This window comes from Lepidochelys kempii, chromosome 9 (genome assembly GCF_965140265.1).
Source record: "Lepidochelys kempii isolate rLepKem1 chromosome 9, rLepKem1.hap2, whole genome shotgun sequence".
Taxonomy (NCBI): Eukaryota; Metazoa; Chordata; order Testudines; family Cheloniidae; genus Lepidochelys; species Lepidochelys kempii.
The window spans coordinates 41,987,542-42,006,519 of NC_133264.1; the positions used below are offsets into that span (position 1 = coordinate 41,987,542).

Sequence of the window (18,978 nt, forward strand, 5' to 3'; positions counted from 1 at the left end):
CCCAGCCTGGGACAGCTTGGACAGGATCGTGACCCCGCCTCTTCCAGTCCTTAACTCCCTCCTGTGGTGGCTTGACCCTCAGGAGGTGTACTCAGGGGTCTCCTTCGCTAGTCCGCAGCCGTCTCTCTTGCTAGCGACGGACACATCAGACTTAGGCCGGGGAGCTCATCTGGGAGACCACAGGACCCAAGGTCTCTGGTCTCACGCAGACCTGGCTCTCCACATCAAAGTCAGAGAGCAGTGCGCCGAGCATTCCAGACCTTCCGTGCACACTTAACAAGACATTGTGTATCTGTTATGATGGACAATATAATAGCAGTGTTCTATATCAGCGAATGGGGGCGCAGGCTCCTCTCCCCTGTGCCAAGAAGCCCTCATGCTGTGGGACTTCTGTGTGGAACGTTCAATACACTTGCAAGCGTCATATCTCCCCGGGGTACAGAATGAGCTGGCAGACAACCTCCAGCGAGTCATTTCACATCCACGATTAGTCCCTTCGCCCGGACGTCACGTTTTCAATCTTCCAGAGGTGGGGCTTTCTCCAGATAGACCTATTTACCATGCAACATAACAGGAAATGCCAGCAGTTCTGCTCCTTCCAGAATCACAACCCGGGCTCCAGAGCAGACGTGTTCCTCCTTCCATGGGGAGGCCATCTCCTTTCCACCCATACCGCTCATTCACAAGATACTCCTCAAGATCCGGAGGGAATGAGCTCAGGTCATATTGATAGCACCAGCCTGGCCAGCACTGGTACACATCTCTCATGTCTAGTCATCTAGTCATGTCTCTGGAAGCCCTGGTCACTCTTCCACTCTTCCAGGACCTTCTGATGCAAGATCATGGTCATCTTCAACATCCGAACTGTGTCTCGCTTCACCTCATGGTGTGGAAGCTCCGTGGTTGAACCCAATGGAGCGTTCCTGTTCAAACCAGGTTAGACTAGTCCTTGGCAGCAGGAAACCCTCTACTAGAGCCACCTACCTTGCCAAGTGGAAGAGATTTTCAATGTGGTCGGCGCAGCGCCTTTCATTCCCAACACTAGCCTCAGTGCTGCTCATTCTGGACTACCTCTTCCATCTGAAGCAGCAGGGGCTTTTGTTTTCTTCAATAAGAGCAGACTGAGCCGCCATATTGGCCTTTCATCTGGGCACAGGGGGGGCCGCTTAATGTTTGCTAACGCTATGGTCAGCCGATTTTTAAAAGGACTCGACAGACTGTACCCTCATATCCGTCAGCCTGTCCTCACTTTGGACCTCACCCTGGTCCTCTAGGCTCATAGGACCACCCTTTGAACCGTTGGTGACATGCTCCATGCTCTACCTGTCTTACAAGGTGGCGTTCATGGTAGCGATAACCTCGGCCAGGAGGGTGTCTGAGCTCAAGGCTCTAACATCAAAGCCTCCTTACACGTGTTCTATAAGGACAGGGTTTCCCCCTGAAGGTTGTGTCACAGTTCATATCGATGAGGACATCTTTCCCTGGTATTCTACCCTAAGCTGCACTCGACCGGCAGGGAGCAGAGACTTCACTCACTGGATGTCCGCAGGGCACTAGCCTTTTACATTGAGAGAATGAAGCCATTTAGAAAATTGGTCCAGTTATTCGTGGCAGTGGTGGACAGAATGAAAGGTCTGCCTGTGTTGTCACAATGCATTTAATCATGGATCATGTCCTGCATTCATGAGCCCTACATCCTAGCAGGGGTTCCGACACCCCCAGTCACTGCGCTCTCTACCAGGGCCCGGGCTTCAGTAACAGCATTCCTGGAGCAGGTCCCCACTGTGGATGGAGGACCACATCATACTTTCATCACGCACTATGCTATTACCCAGTAGGCCAGAGACGCTGCAGCCTTCAGACGAGCAGTGCTCCAATCAGTAGAAGACTCCAACCCTGCCTCCTGAATTTAGTCTTGTGGGTCACCTGACTGGAATTGACATGAACAAGCACTTGAAGAAAAAAGGTACTCACCTTCTCATAACTGTTGTTCTTTGAGGTGTGTTGTTCATGTCCATTCCAATACCCATCCTCCTACCCCTCTGTTGGAGTAGCCAGCAAGAAGGAACTGAAGCGGTGGCGGGTCAACTGGGGTCTATATTGAGCCCCATGATGGTGCGACTCCAGGGGGCATCTAGGCCGACCTGACAGATGCTGCTAGGGAAAAGTCTTCTGGCTACTGTATATGTGCACACGAACACACCTGATTGGAATGGACATGAACAACACATCTCGAAGAACAACAGATACGAGAAGGTAAGTAACCATTTTATACGGTCTCGCATGACCTTCTTATAAACAAACTAGGGAAATACATCCTAGATGGGGCTACTATAAGGTGTGTGCATAACTACTTCTGGTAATAGGTTTCCAAACAGTTATCGGTGGTTCACAGTCAAGCTGGAAGGACATATCAAGTGGGGTCCTGCAGGGATCAGTTCTTGGTCCGGTTCTGTTCAATATCTTCATCAGTGATTTTAGATAATGGCATAGAGAGTACAGATATAAAGTTTGTAGATGATACCAAGCTGCGAGGGATTGAAAGTGCTTTGGAGGATAGGATTAAAATTCAAAATGGTCTGGACAAACAGGAGAAATGGTCTGAAGCAAATAAGGACAAATGCAAAGTACTACACCTAGGAAGGAACAATCAATTGCATACGTACAAAAGGGGAAATGACTGCCTAGAATGGAGTACTGCAGAAAGGGATCTGGATCACAAGCTAAATATGAATCAGTAATGTAATACCGTTGCAAAAAAAAGCAAACATCATTCTGGAATTCATTAGCAGGTGTGTTGTAAACAAGACACGAAGTAATTCTGCTCTACTCTGTGCTGATTAGGCCTGGGTCCAGTTATGCGCGCCACATATCAGGAAAGAAGTGAACAAATTGAAGAAAGTCCAGAGGAGAGGGAAAAAAATCATTAAAGAGTTAGAAAATACGACCTATGAAGGAAGATTGAAAAAATTGGGTTTGTTTAGTCTGGAGAAGTGAAGACTAGTACGGAGGGGAAGGACACACAACCATTTTCAAGTACTGAAAAGGTTGTTATAAGGAAGAGGGAGAAAAATTGTTCTTGTTAACCTCTGAGGGTGGGACAAGAAGCAATGGGCTTAAATTGCAACAAAGATGGTTTTTAGGTTGACATTAGGGAAAACTTTCTGTTAGGGTAGTTAAGCACTGGAATAAATTGCTTAGGGAGGTTGTGGAATCTCTGTAATTGGAGATTTTTAAGAGCAGGTTAGACAAACACCTGTCAGAGATGGTCTAGATAATACTTAGTCTTGCCTTGAGTGCAGGGAACTGTGTTAGAAGACCTCTCAAGGTCCCTTCTAATCCTACGATTCTGTGATTTAGCATCTGTATGTAACTTGCATGTTGTGGTGATGAAGGAAGAATAGTTAAAACCAGAAGAACAAAGGTTATTTTTACTTTATGCATTGGTTTTCCAGGTCAGTCTAGTATGTCCTAGAAAGGTCATGGCCAAAAATAACAACATGAAAGGACCTTGTGGTCTTCAAATGCATTACATTTTTATAACAAACTCCAAAAGGAATTAATGCAAAATTCGTACATATGAAATAGAATTCCATTTGTAATGCTTCTTCTTTAACAGACTTTCAGCACAATGATTTTTAGTGGGGACCATTTTTATTCTAAAATATTGCCAGCTTTGGAAAAAAAAAGTTTGTCTGATTATACTCCACAGACACTTCTCATGTGTTACAGCAGCTCCAAACAAAGGAATAAAAATTAAAGTAACCCCACACATTGAAACAATGATGAGCTGCTAATTGTATTCACTATTAGTAGGGAAGAAGAGATCAAGTGTTTCTATCGAAAGCCCAGAAGGACCTTGTGACGGGTTGGATGACAGAAAACCCCTTGGGAGCTACCAACAGATGTGCTGGGACTATCTCTAAGCCTGTTTTTTCCTTGGCAGCTTGGGAATTCAGAACCCTGCCTGGTTGTGCCAGACACGCTAGCCTGCTACAATCACAGACCCGGGTCTAAACCACGTCCCACACAAGCTGCAGGCTTAACTGAAAACAGCTTAAGAAGTGTTCCTGTCTCCAACACTGAGCTGTCTAGCTCCCAGTGGGATCCAAACCCCAAATAAATCCATTTACCCTGTATAAAGATTATACAGGGTAAATGCATAAATTGTTCGCCCTCTATAACACTGATATAGAGAGATGCACAGCTGTTTCCCACCCCCCCCCCCAAGGTATTAATGCATACTCTGGGTTAATAAGTAAAAAGTGATTTTATTAAATACAAAAAGTAGGATTTAAGTGGTTCCAAATAATAACACACAGAACAAAGTGAATTACCAAGCAAAATAAAATAAAACACGGAAGTCTAAGTCTGATAAGTAAGAAAGTGATTATAGATGAAATCTCACCCTCAGAAATATTCCAATAAGTTTCTTTTACAGACTAGCCTCCTTTTTGTCTGGGTCCAGCAATCACTGACACCCCTGTGGTTACTGCCCTTTGTTCCAGTTTCTTTCAGGTATCCTTTTGGGGTGGAGAGGTTCTTTTGTGCCAGTTTAAGACAGAATGGAGGGGTCTCCCAGGGGCTTAAATAGACTTTCTCTTGTGGGTGGAGACCCCCTCCTCTCTCCTATCCAAAATCCAGCTCCAAGATGGAGATTTGGAGTCACATGGGCAAGTCACATGTCCGTGCATGACTGAGTTCCTTACCAGCCAGGCCGCATTCCCGGGAACGGTCAGATGTGGGTTGGCATCTCCAAGTTCATTGTTAGCTTAAGTGTTTCTTGATTGGGCACTTACTGAGAATAGTCTTTTCTCAGAAAGCTGACCAACTGCTTCACTGAGGCTACTTAAAATTAAGCAAGTACATAGCCAATATTCCTAACTTTGAATACAGAAGTGATACATTCATACAAATAAGATGAATATATCCAGTAGATCATAACCTTTGCAGAGATGTTACATGACATATCTAGCATAAAACATATTCCAGTTATGTCATATTTACTTTCATAAGCATGTTTCCATAAAGCATTATGGGGTGCAACATCACAGACCTGTGAACTGGTATTTTTCATAACTAAGGAAAGCAAATACTCCCTTCTTGACTGCAGTAGGTTAGTTAATACTGAACATTTAAGTGTCTTCATTTAAGCAGTACTGAAACTCTTACTGCAAACCCGAATGCAAGCCCCTTGTTCTGAGGGGCTGCCTAAATTCTTAAAAAATACTGCAGGTTAAAATACTTCATAAAAATGGTCAAATCCTTCAGATTAAATATCCATATCGTTATCTCTTCATTTCAATGTTTTGTCAATACTTGGCATAAAATCAAGAGGTTATCAAATACTTTGAAATTTAAACAGAACTCAATCAGAATGTTTGAAAGTTTCAAACAGCACTCTACAATAAATCCTCTATGTAGTGTGTGCATTATTCCTGTTTGTATTACAGTAGTGCCTAGTGGCCCCAGTGGAGATGGAAACATATTCTGAGAACAGCGGTAAGAAAGTTCAGATGGAGTTCATGTATAGCAGCTGCGTCGCTGACCCCTTTTTAATCCCCCTTGCTTCTTGACCAATCAAAACTGATTTTTACTGTAGTGGAGTGAGAAAAGTCAGCTGTATAGTGAGGGGAGTCACTATAGTCACTAAAGTCAGTGTGGGGGAGTGCTATCACATACATGCCTCAACTTCTCCGTGAACCCCATGACCAAATCCTTCTGTACACCAATGGTGCATACCCTCCCCCCATCAGAGCCCATCCGTGGCCCCCACAACCCAGACACCTGTCTCCCTTCCTCCCCCACAGAGCCCAGGGATCCAGAGGGAGAAACAGCCGGATGCTTGGTCCCAACCTTGCATGGAGTTTCCTGCTCGCTGCTGCCTCCTTCCCTTAGGGTGTGCTGGGAACTGCAGCTGCTAGGAACCCTCTAGCTCCCTCCACCTGCCACTGGCAGTGTCTTCTATGTGTGAGCTGGGCTCTTCCAGGTTCGGCAGCTGCTAGTGGTGGCCAGCAGCACTTTAGTCCATTTCTGTGGGGGAAAGGAAATTCTGCGCACACAGCGTTAATTTCTGCACAATTCTGCATTGCACAGTGACACAGAATTCCCCCAGGAGTAATGCTAATTAAATTCAAGACAGACTTTTCAAACTGGGGTGCCTAAAATTAAGCTTGTAACTTTAGTAACAGAGGCCTGATTTTTTTATCACTTGTTTTGAGAACCTACAAATGTACTTGGAGTCATTGGGAGGTTTAACTACCCAGTGATAACTGTTTTTATTTAACTATATAAATATGGAAGTAGAAGCTCAGCTGTAGGTACTCACATTTGAAAATCTTGTCCTCAACTTTTGTTGTTTAATGCAGATTAAAATATGAGGGAGGTGGTAGAATAATGTTAAAATGAAATAAGGCTACAAAAATTAACTGAACAAAACAATATAAAAAGCCCAACAATTCTTAATTTTTGATGCTGGAAATGCTTACTTGTATATTTAGTTTAAAAAGAAAAGGAAGAAATCTATCTTGATTGCTTAAATTCATACACATCTTTTTCATACCAGTCTAAACATTACCCAACAATTAAAGCAATAAGCTTAAAATATATGCCATATTATGTGTCTACATTTTTCTCAGAAAGGTAAATGCTGTTTATTTTTTTAAAATCGAATTTCATCAACAGTCCTCACTAAAAGGGGCTATCTAGTCTCTTATTGCATATAGTCAGTTCATGCCAGTTTAAACAGACTCCTGGGAAATAGATGCAATATTTTTAGTAATTTATTATTTAGAAAAACCTCTTCATGGCAACGTTTTAGGTGTTTTGAATTTTATAAGCTCTGCCATAATTTTGGAATGCCAGTTGTATATGAAAGTACTCAGATGAAAATATCTTCTGGCTTCACTGACTTCAGTGTTTTTAATCATGCTATTTGTATTTTTTTTTTTTAATTGTTGAACCATTTAAGTTGAAATTGACCTGTACAGCTGCAGATGGATAAAATGTAGCAAGGCCGCAGTGCTTCCACTCTGTTCAGGAAATGCAATTGACCCAAGAAAAATCCACAGACTTGCAGTGTGAATTTGGGCTAAGCACTTAATCTGTCTGTACCTTAGTTCTTGTTTGTAAAATGGAAATACTAATGCTTTTTCTTCCATCATTTGTCTCGTATAGACTGAGATCTTGGGGCTAGGGACTTCTCTTACACTGACTTTCAGTTTTAAGTGAAGAAAAGTTTTCAGTTCCATATATCACCCAATGTGTGCATCAGTTCCCTTGGACACATCCCATTCACAAGCTCTGCATGAGGGATGTGAATTTCTCCCTTGAGTAAGTAAGAAGGGTTTTTTGTTGATGTTTTATTTTGAAAATGTCATAAAGTATAACAAACCACACTTCATATTCTAACTTGCTTATCCAGCTTTGTCACCAGATACCCTTCTCTCCTTCATTCTCAAATGTTTCCTTTCATGGTTCTTTATTGATTTTTAGAGTATTGAATGTTTACGTATTTAGAAAAATGATTACAAAGATGATGTTGTCAATGCCTGGTGTTCTTGTCCTTAGACCTATGTGTTACGCTGCTGCTGTTTCCTAGTATATTACTGTGGTTAGATTGTTCTCTAGTCTGCCAGGGACAGTGAGATATTGTTGTGGCCTTTTCTAACTGTTTTCAGTGCTGCAAGAGTCTTAGTCTCTTGACTGCCACATGACAGAAAAAGTAGTAAATAAAGACTGTATTGATGGCAATGGTGTTCATCTTGACATGTGGTGTTTAACGGTTGCAACAAGTTATTACAACACACAAAGTTAAATACTGGGCAAGTAGAACTTTAAATTGACAAAGTTAACGGGAGCAAATTTAGTTTTTTCATGTTATTACCTTCTACTTAAAACTTCATATTAGTTTTCAGCGAAAACTAGAATAGAAAAGGCTTTTCTGTATTTAAAAGTTTTACTCAGTTGATCAAATACAAATCATTTAAGCTAGTCCCTTGTAGATATTTAAATTGTGGCTTTCTATTTGAAAGAGGCAGCTTAAAATAAACTGATTTAATATTTATTATTTGTATTACTGTAGTATCTAGGAGCCCTAGTCATGGACCAAGACCCCATTATGCTAGGTGCTGTACAAACACAGAACAAAGAGACAGTTCCTGCATGATGGAGCACTACCTTTTCTTAGTGCATATCTGAACATTTTATGCCAGTTTTCAGTATATCAGTTTGAGGTCAAGTATTGGTATTTCATTTTAAAGGAATTCTGACCACGTCTTGGCTGGTGATGGGGTACACAATATGCTTTCAGATGTACAAATTACTACTGATTTCTAAAGTATATGAAGAATTCATATAGGATTAGATTGTATTCTTGCCTTATGAGATTGTTTTGGAGAGTAAGTGCTACTGGACATAAGTAAGGGTGTCATAATCAGGCCTTCAGTATTTTACGTTCTAATTGCTGATACATTTGTTTTTTCTTTCCAGCGCCCCACACTCTTTCATTCTGTTCTGGTGAATAATTTGTAATTCTTCATGTTAGCAGATGAGGTACTGCTTTATGGTTTTGTTTTGTTAATTTTAAAATAATGGAACGTCACACTCTGTCAGGTCCCTATTTAAACATTTAATCTCTGGAGTATGGAGTTCAGGAGAAAAGGAAAATTGCCAACCTAAACATACAAGACAAGATCCAATATGTTTATTTTAAAAGGACTGAGCTAACTTGGATTAATTTTGGATGTCAATAACTTGATGATATATGCCACATATGATTTAAAATGGATGCTGATGGAGGTGCAAGATGTTTCTCATAGACTATAGTCTTCTGCTGATAATTACTTTTAAAGAAAGTATGTAGGATTGTCAGACTACTGAAAGGGAAAGTGTGAATAAAAGTTATAAATTAAATTCTTTAACTCATTTCTGTCTCTCACACTCTCTTCCGTCTCTCACACTCTCATCCCTACAGGCCAACAAAGTTCTTGTCCCCAGAATAGCTATCCAGTATTTGTGTTTAAACTGGATGAATGGCAACACTTTCTGAATTCAATTTTCAAACATAATGTAAACAATATATAGACATTACTCTGAGACAACGCCTCTCTGAATTTAAGGATGTGCTGGAATTGGAATTTTTAAATGATTTTTAGCATAGTAATATGATGCTTCTTATTAAACATGTAAGAATCATACCCTGATTTATAATAAATTCAGAGTTCAGCTTTTAGCCTCAGAGTACCATGCAGTCCAATATAATTCAGGATGAAGTTGTTATTCTGGAAGCCGTTAGCGTTCTAATATTTAGGATTAGTTAACATTGATATTTTTCAAGGAAATTTTTCTCTTAATGCTTCATAAAAAGGTGTCTACCATGTGCTAAGGTTAGTGAGAACAATAATTTTGTGTACGTTTACCATGATATTTTGATGTACATAATGTTGCTACATCACAAAGCTCACTGAGATTGGCTATATACAAGATAGAAGACTTGCGTTTCTCCTTTGCAATATTGGACCTGCTTCCTGCAAAGACTTAAACACTTTATCCCAGGAGTAACCCTGCTGACCTCAATAAGACTCTTTTTAAAATATTTTTAGTAATTAAAGTTAAGCATGTGTATAATTTTTGCAGAATTGAGATCTTGAATTGAATTGCTTTATTTTCATTGTGCCATTCCTTAGGGGGTAAATTTTTCTGGTTGTAGCTAAACCCAGCTGTTATCCAAAATTTTCATAACACAACTTGAAAGCTTTGCAGTTATTCATTCATTGGCATAAAATTTTATTACTTTTTTAAAAATTTGTTTAACCTTATCTGCGTTTTAGACTCTGGTCTTGTTCTATGGCACATGTGCGGAAGTAGAATTCTTAACTTTCTTAATGAAAATAAATGCAGCCTTCCTTCCCTTTCGGAGTTTTTTTTAAAAAAAAAGTTTTTTTTCACCTTGAAAAAGTTCTAAAGCAGGGGTCGGCAACCTATGGCACGTGTGCCAAAGACGGCACATGAGCCAATTTTTAATGGCACGCCGCCGTCTGCCTACCCTGGTAGAAAGCAGTGTGCCATTAAAAATCCTGCCCTGCCCGGCCTGCTCTTCTCCGCCCCCTGCCCACCGCTCTCTCCTTGCGGGCAGGCAAGCTTCCCACTTCCCCCCGTCTCTTCCCCCAGCGTGCTGGGTTTCTGCCCCTCTCCCTCCCTGCGTCTGATCAGCTGAAGGCCCTTGCTACGGAGGGGAGAGGGAAAAGCGGAGCTGCAGCGCACTCTCTGCTTCGGGGACCTTGGGGAAGGGGGTGGCATCGGCATATCCCCTCCAGCCCCCTGCCGTGAGCCGCTCAGGGCAGGGGGCTGGGAGCACCCCCACGACCCCAGGCCACTGCCCTGACCCCTGCAACCCCCCACACACTCCAGCCCTGTGCCCTGCCCCCTGAACCTTCCCATAACCCAGCCCTGACTCCGGCACCCCCCACACATACCCAGCCCTCCCACACCCCATGCCCTGACTCTTGCACCCCGCACATCCCCACCCCCACCACCAAACAGGAGCTCTTGCACACACTCCCACCTGCATCCCTCGCACCAAATGGGAACTGCCCAGATGACCCCCAGCCCTGTTCTCAGCGCACTTCCACCCTCATCTCAGTGTAGAGAGAGGAAGAGAATGGCTAGAACGAGGGAGAAGGTAGGTACCTACTCTATGTGGATAGGGCCGGGACCCCAAACCAGCAGCGGTCTGAGCAGGGCCGGCAGCTGGGACCCTGGCTGGCAGGAGCCCACGGACAGAACCCCAGACTGGCAGCGGGCTGGTCAGCCCACTGCTGATCTGGGGTCCTGGCCCCCGGCCCCGCTCAGCCCACTGCCGGTCTGGGGTTCTGGCTGCCGGCCCCTTGCCAGCCGGGGTCCTGGCCACAGGCCTTGCTTAGCCCACTGCTGCCCTAGCTGAATGGAACCCCAAGCCGGCGGCAGGCTGAGCAGGTCGGCGGTGTAAGATCAGAATTTTAATTTAATTTTAAATGAAGCTTCTTAAACATTTTGAAAACCTTGTTTACATACGACAACAGTTTAGTTATATAATATATAGACGTATAGAGAGAGACCTTCTAAAAAATGTTAAAATGTATTATTGGCACTCGAAACCTTAAATTAAAGTGAATAAATGAAGACTCAGCACACCACTTCTAAAAGGTTGCCGACCCCTGCTCTAAAGATTAAAAAAAAATTATACCTATGTTTTCGGCAAAGATTACTGTTTTCATAAGGAAATGTAAGTAATTACCTTGGGGAAAGATCATATATTTTGTCAATCTTTACTTTTGTGAATCAAGTTTTAACTTCAGTTTTAAAACTGTCTACAATTATCTTTGATAGAAAGTTGTTTAAATATTGGAAACCAATTAAACACAATCATACTGTACTAAAAGCATGTTTTTAGTATATTATGGTGCTGTATAGCATTTAGCTTACTAGATGGTTTCATAAAGATAAGACACTGCATTTGATGTTGATTAGGATAATATAAAAACAACCATATGTTTTGTGAGGTTCACTTTTTGGTGGCTGTATAAATAATGGAAGATGAAATGGCTTAAACAAAAAGTAGACTCCAGTCTTTGCTTCTTTTTTCCATGGTCAGTGCCCTAATTTGTTCCAGAATTAACTTTTTGAGTATGCTCTCTCCAGCCAAAAACAGAGGTATTCCTTCCTTTACCAATGTTGGCAACTGAAATATTGCTGAGGGAAACAGTGGAAGGGATGATAAATGGCAAGCTGGGCTAGATTACTTTGACATATACAAACACACTGAGAGAGCTGAAAGGGGATACAGATTCAGCACCCAGGATGTGCAGGCTGCTCTAAAAAGTTTTGTACCACGCTGTCCTAAACCATTTTTGGACTTTGCTGCTGCATCAGTTTTTCTCCTTCTGCAGCCAAACGAAACTACCACTTTTGGTACTTTGTAATTGCTCTCTCCTCCTGGGGACTGGTTTACTATCAAAACAGTTGAATTTTAAACCTAGAAATTTTCAGCCTCCTACAGGTTCACCAATTCATTACTCCCATCTTAAACATTTTTTGTTCCTGTCCCTCCCTGCAGGTAGCTCCTGACAAGCATTTCCTGTGGACAGCTTCTCCCCTGGTCCCCTCCATGACCCTCGATTCCTTGCTGGACTATCTGCTTGTCCCTAACAGAATTCAGGTTGCCTTTTATATATTCCCAAAAGGCCTGGTTAGTGAGCTACAGATTCCCATTGTGTTACCCCTGGATTAATTTCCTTCACCTGGGGAAGCTGGCTACACCTGGCACAGATGTGAGGCTGAGCCGCATACATCTTAGTGGGTCAGTTCACGCTGTGACAAATGTCACAACAGGTAGAGAATATTAAAAAATAAAAATAAAAAATCAATTATTTTATTTTCCCATTGGTTTGAAAGGAAGGATTCTCACTCTCACTGTTCCCATAGTAGTGAGCAGTGAGACTAACCCCATTCTCTGTCAGGTGGTGGCAGAATGAAGCAGGCTCAGAGAGTAGTGCTGCCAGAGTCCAGGAGGAAGGAAATGTAATAAGGAAGCCTAAACTATTCCTGTTGTAGTGGAAAGAGCAGATCTAATCCATGAGCAGCATCCACATCAGTGGATGTCCATGAAAGAGATTTGATCCTCTGTCACTTGGAACTATATATGTAGCCCTTCTCGTGGTTCCCTTGGACAAAATATTCCTTACCTGTAATACTTGTTCTCTGAGGATCTATATTTCAGTGCTTTACCTTTTTTGTATACACTTATATTTTAATCAGCTTTTATTTAGGAGTTCCTGCCTGCTTTTCAAAGGAACTGGCTGTGGTAGGAATAAAGGCAACCTGGAGCACCAACTGAAAGGGTGCTCAAAATGACTTTATAAGTTTCCTCAGAGACTGAAAACTTTGAAACTGTTGGTATTCCAACCTGGTCTCATGCTTGAAACACAGACCCAAACATGCAAATCTACTGAAGTGTATTTTTAGAGAACAAAAATTTCAATAAAATAGTTGTTTAACACATCAGCTGTTATGCTATTGCTTGACTTACTGCAGGGTCCCATGTTTGTGTTTAAATGGTTATAGTTCAAATTTGCTCAGTTAACAAATTAATTTTTTTTAGCTGATTCTGCTATAAATCTCAGCCTGGTATCCAGAACTCAAGATGGGTTCTTTACAACTGGTCCATCAACAATAATAAAGATTCTTCAGGTCAAATTATGCCTTCCAGGTACAACCTTCCAGTGCAACCCCAAAGTAAATGGAAGCATAATATGGTTATACAGATGTAACAAAGACATAATTTGACTGTCAGCATCTTTATTACTGGTAGTGATATGCTAACAGGAATTAACCTGGTTCAATTTTTAGATCCTTGGATGAGTCTCTAGGATTGGTAGTATTTAAGACAGAAGAACCTTGTCAATGGAGCAGATTGATCTACAATTACTGAGACACACACATATGAAACCAAAGTACTTTTTTAAAAAACTCACATTTCAGAGAACTGCACTTTACATAGGAAAATATTTGTGTTTATCTAGCAAAATCACAACTTAAAATACTGGTAACTTCAAATGGTATATAAGGAGCTATGCTGCTGGTAAACTAAAATAATCTTTAACTAGATACTGGACACACCAAGATTAAGTGCTGCCTTAATTACTTCCTCCTTTTGTATGATAAATTGTTTTTACAATGACGGTAGACACAAATAGTTTTGACCTTAGGAGCCTGAAATAGCACTTTTTCCCTTTAGCTGAAATCTCTTAAATGCTTCTCATCGTTCCTTTTACCATCCAGATGTCTTGGCACAATTTCAGTTACTAGATGTGAGGGTTGTTAAGTCAGTCACCACATGTTACACAGTTTGGCCCATGACTCATTCTCACAGCAGTCCCGTGTTTGTGACCAGTCCTGTTTTCAGTATAAATACGTGCTCTCCGTTGACCTTTATGATGTCAGCTAGTGGCAGAACTAGAATCATGATTGGATATTGTTTCTAAATCTAATCTGTTTCACTAATTAACAGAATGTTAAATAAACATCTCAATAAATGAGTGTTTAGTGTGTTAAAGTTTACATTCTGGCTTCTTGCAGTGTTCAAAACTGCAGGTTAATGTGGGTAATTTCTAGTTCTAACCAAAAATATGAATGGAACCTGAAAGGTTTCCGATAAATTACATTGAATGTCAGATATCAGAAAAAGATTCCAAATAAATACCTTAGGACTTTTTGCTGTTTGTGTTTTCTTGGTTACAAAATAGATAGTAAAATTCAATCAGTCCTATATCTTTATTGAATATCGGTATTTGAATAGTGTTCACAGCATGAGAATGAGTTCTTTTTTCAGAGAAACAGCCGTGTTAGTCTGTATTCACAAAAAGAAAAGGAGTACTTGTGGCACCTTAGAGACTAACCAATATATCTGAGCATAAGCTTTCGTGTGCTAGAGCTCACTTCATCGGATGCATTCAGTGGAAAATACAGTGGGGAGATTTATGTACAAAAAGAACATGAAACATTGGGTGTTAACATACACACACTCAAGGCGAGCCACTACCAGCAGGAGAGCGGGGGGCGGCGGGGAACCTTTTGTAGTGATAATCAAGGTGGGCCATTTCCAGCAGTTGACAAGGACGTCTGAGGACCCCTGCACCCCCCACTGTCCCACCTTGATTATCACTACAAAAGGTTCCCCGCCGCCCCCCGCTCTTCTGAAGTCCTTCTGGACTCCTCAGCGATATTGGATACCCAAATAGCCATAGTGCCAAAAAATGCCTACTAGCATCTGTGATGGGCCAGAAGATTGTGCTCAATGCTGTCCTACATGGACATAGCCATGATGATAGATCAACTTCTGACACACAGGCTTGACTGTTGTAACTCACATATATTTAGGAATGAAGCCACACCTCTTGAAACACTCCAGTTTGTACAAAATACAGTAGTGCATCTTCCTAGTAGAACAGGTTGCCATGAGCATAACCATCAGTGCTCCTCTGTCTGCAGTGATTCCTGTTGAACAGAATACAGTTTAAAGTTTCTGCATGTTAGCCAAAGTCCTCCATAAGTTAGGCTCTAGCTACCTGAGAGAGATCTTCTCCTTTTACAACCATTACCTCCCATGGCAGCTACGTTGCCTTGGAACATAACTATCAACTGATAGGGGGAGACTCATGATTGTAGGAGACAGAACTTTCACTGTATCAGAACCTAGACTGTTGCAAGAGGTAAGTGTGACTGCAGCACTAACAACTCTGCAATCCCTCTGTGCCATCTCCTAGCTTTGAATGATCTTTTTAGAAAATGTAGTAAAGACCTAAACTGATGGGCTCCACCTAAACCAAAATGGAACCAGATTGCTGGCACTTAAAATTAAAAAGATTGTAGAGCAGTTTTTAAACTAGGAGCTGGGGACAAGTGTGAAGGAGCATGTGGTTTGGACAGACACATCCCTTAGGGGAGGATCTATTAATGGAGGTTCTCTGCCTTCTAGTGAGGAGGAGAGGATGGAAGATGATGAAGTATGGGTAGGATCTAATAAGAAACAGTCAAATGAAAAAGAGGTCCATTCAATTACATCATGTAATAGCAGACTGTTAAAAAGTGACAGATTTTTGAAGTGCTTATATACAAATGCTAGAAGTCTAAATAATAAGATGGGTGAACTACAATGCCTTGTATTAAATGAGGATATTGCTATAATAGGCACCACAGAAAATTAGTGGAGTGAGGATAATCAATGGGACACACTAATACCAGGGTACAAAATATATTGAAAGGACAGAACAGGTCGTGTTGGTGGGGGAGTGGCACTTACGTGAAAGAAAGCATAGACTCAAATGAAGTAAAAATCTTAAATGAACCAAACTATACCATAGAATCTCTATAGATTGGAATTCCAATCTATAATAATAAGATATCTGATGTTGTAGTAAGGATATATTACTGACCACCTGACCAGGATGATGACTGTGAAATGCTCAGGGAGATTAGAGAGGCTATAAGAATTAAAAAACTCAATAACAATGGGGGATGTCAGCTATTCCCACATTGACTGGATATGTGTCACCCCAGGACGAGATGCAGAAGTAAAGTTTCTTGACACCTTAAATGACTGCTGCTTGGAGCAGCTAGTCCTGGAACCCCCAAGAGGAGAGGCAATTCTTGATTTAGTCCTAAATGGAGCACAGGATCTGGTCCAAGAAGTGAATATAGCTGGATCGCTTGCAGAAACTATTCCCTGTACAGCATGCTCTGTCCATGCAACATATGACGTATTTTATCTATTGTAAATGTTTCCCTGACTGCTCTCCCTTATTTTAGCTAGTTCAGACATTTTTGTTTCTATCCTGCTGATCTATTTACTTCCCTAATCCTGTCTACCAAGAAATGAGACCTCAGCCATGTCCAATTACTTGTGTCAAGCCAGGCTTGCGGTACTTCAGTTGCTGTTTAAGCTGACTCCAAGCCCCACCTCCTTCCATTACTGCCTGTGAGTCACCTGTGTGGAATAAAGTCCTGCAGCCACTTGAAGAAAAATCGGTTAATTACCTGTACTGTAACTAACTTGTTTTTTGAGATGTGGGTGCAGATGTGTATTCCATGATCCACCCTCCATCCCCTCTGTATTGGAAGGTGGATCATGGATTCTCGTGTGAAAGAACTGAGGAGGGTTGTGGCAGCACCACCCTTAAATAGCCTCTGGAGGAGCCCGTGGGCAGGGGGGATCCCATAAGGGACTGAGCAAAGTTTTCTGGCTTCAGCGTCCTAGATATGTGCACACTTGAGTGGAATAGATGTCTGCTTCTACATCTTGAAGATGTTTTACTGTTTTTTGTACTTATGTGAGACTGTTGCTATAAAGTGGACTGTCAGCCATTTAACTATTTAATACATTCTTCAAGAGTCAGTCAAGTTCTTAGATAGCACAGTGATTGGGCTTCATAGTTGATTTATAGACTCTTTTCTAAAACTAATCTGCAATAGGATTAGAATCTAAGGGTGTAAACCCATATGCCTCCCAATAAATGGGGTGGGGGGCACTTTCCTATAGTTCTAGTGTGTGCTTGACTATAACATCTCATAAAGATATTCCCTAATACTATACTTAGACAAAGAGGTTGTCAATGAATTGCACAAACAATACCCCCTGCATATAAAGCTATAATTACAAATCGTATATAGCCTGTGGGTGTTTATGAAGTCTGACACACAGCATAACTATTATGTATCTGATTTTTTTTGTCAGTCATGTACTCAAAGTGGCAAACTATAATACACTGCTTCTGGATGTAACCACATGTATAGGTACCTTTACTTCCAGGTAGGGATGTAAATATCATTTAAAAAGTTAACTGTTTAAATGATTAAAATATTTAAATGGTTAACCAATTAAAGGGCTGGGGCAGCTGGGGCTGCTCTGACTGGTGTGGGAGTTAAAGGCTAAGGCGGGTTCATCGGTAAAACTAATGCTTATCGGTTAACATTTTACATCCTTATGTCCAGGAGGGACTTTTTTTTTTTTTTTTTGGTAATAGGATTACAACAAAATGTGAACACCATGTTAGCAAGACTACATCAAAGGTAGACTTCTTAGCGCTGTAATAGTCAGCATTTTGATTTCATCGCAGTTGCTGCATTTTGTTTTTAATTTCCCTGTACATAAGCGTATCAGAAGAGGATCACAATTGAGTCTGCTGCTCTTGCACATAGCGCTTCTGTGGCTCCAGAAGGCGCAGCAGATGAGTAAAACGGATATTCTTAAAATTGAAATCCCACTTCTCCTGCTGATGTTGTAGTAGAAGTGCTTAGTGGTGAAATAATACAGGTATGATCCCACAGTACAGAACAGAAACAAGGAGAAGGGAAAGAAGGATAAAAGCAGAAGAGATATACTAGCAATCTAGTCACCAGATTAAGTAAAATCTTGGACAGACTGTGATTCCGTCATCTCATATTGTTGGATAAAAAGGATTGGAGTGCTACAAAGACAGCTTGTTTTGTCTATGAAGGAGTGCTTTGCTGCAGTCTTGTGACCCTACCCACCCTACAGTAAATGGAGCAGTGTTGGCTGTGTCTGGAGGGCGCAGTGTGCAGCCTCTCTCAACTGGAGGGTAATGTTGAATGCAGTGATGCTTTTGAGGAAAATAGAAGGGGTAATGATGGGTGGATGTGGGGGTGATGGAAAGATAGAACTTGGGGAAGAGAAGAACTGGCAGGACTGTTGGGAGGATGAGAAAGAGACTCAGAATACAAAGCTGGGGAAGTCAAGCGGAAAGAACGAACTGAACTGATTCATATTGGTGTTGATTGTGCATGAGTTTCTTTTGTTGTCTAGTCAATGCAATTAGATGTGGTAATTAGCTGGATTCGTAGCAAATGAGAACTCTGTCACCCTCCCAAAGAAATAGAGTAGGAGATTCCTGCCCCGAGACAAAAAAGACATTAAACCCCAATAAGGGGTTTAATAGACTTATAAACATGTTGCTGTTATAATCCTTAATCACTCCATTTGTGAGTAGGTAGCAGCCAGTGTAAGCTTGTAAATATAAAAAGTATTTGAAGGAGAGATGTGCTTTGTTTTTATATTGCTGAACTTTGTAAGTACAGCGTGCATTTTACCTGCATCAAAAATATTGTTTTAGGAAATGTTGAAAGTGGATGTGTTTGGGGGGATTTCATTTTATCAAACGCGGTATTTGTCATTTTATTATGTTTAAGATATCTGAAAATGACAACTTAAACTTTGATTTTAAATGTCATACATTTTACCACCAGCTTTGAATATAATGTTAATCAAATCAGTTAGAAAATATTTTCAATTTACATGTTTCTTTATATGCAATGCAAGAGAAGTGTTGTTTTTTACCCCAATAATGTTGCAGTTCCTCATATTCATATTTTTTAATTAGTTCAATAGGAAAAAATTAAATATTCCACTCTTGTGCTTTTATTCAA

General features: G+C 41.1%; 1 protein-coding gene across 15 annotated transcripts in view; it reads left to right on the plus strand.

The window, feature by feature from the left end:
* PIK3CB (phosphatidylinositol-4,5-bisphosphate 3-kinase catalytic subunit beta) overlaps positions 1-18,978 on the plus strand; it is a 186,912-nt gene that overhangs the window by 62,246 nt on the left and 105,688 nt on the right. Inside the window, exon 3 of one of the 15 annotated variants that reach the window (XM_073359994.1) lies at positions 7,177-7,332. The exons of 13 other annotated variants lie outside the window; for them this stretch is intronic. The gene's annotated coding sequence lies outside the window, so the exon portion shown is untranslated. Of the gene's footprint in view, positions 1-7,176; positions 7,333-17,793; positions 18,135-18,978 lie in introns of those variants that run through there. One more of the 15 variants, XM_073360004.1, reaches the window with a different exon arrangement.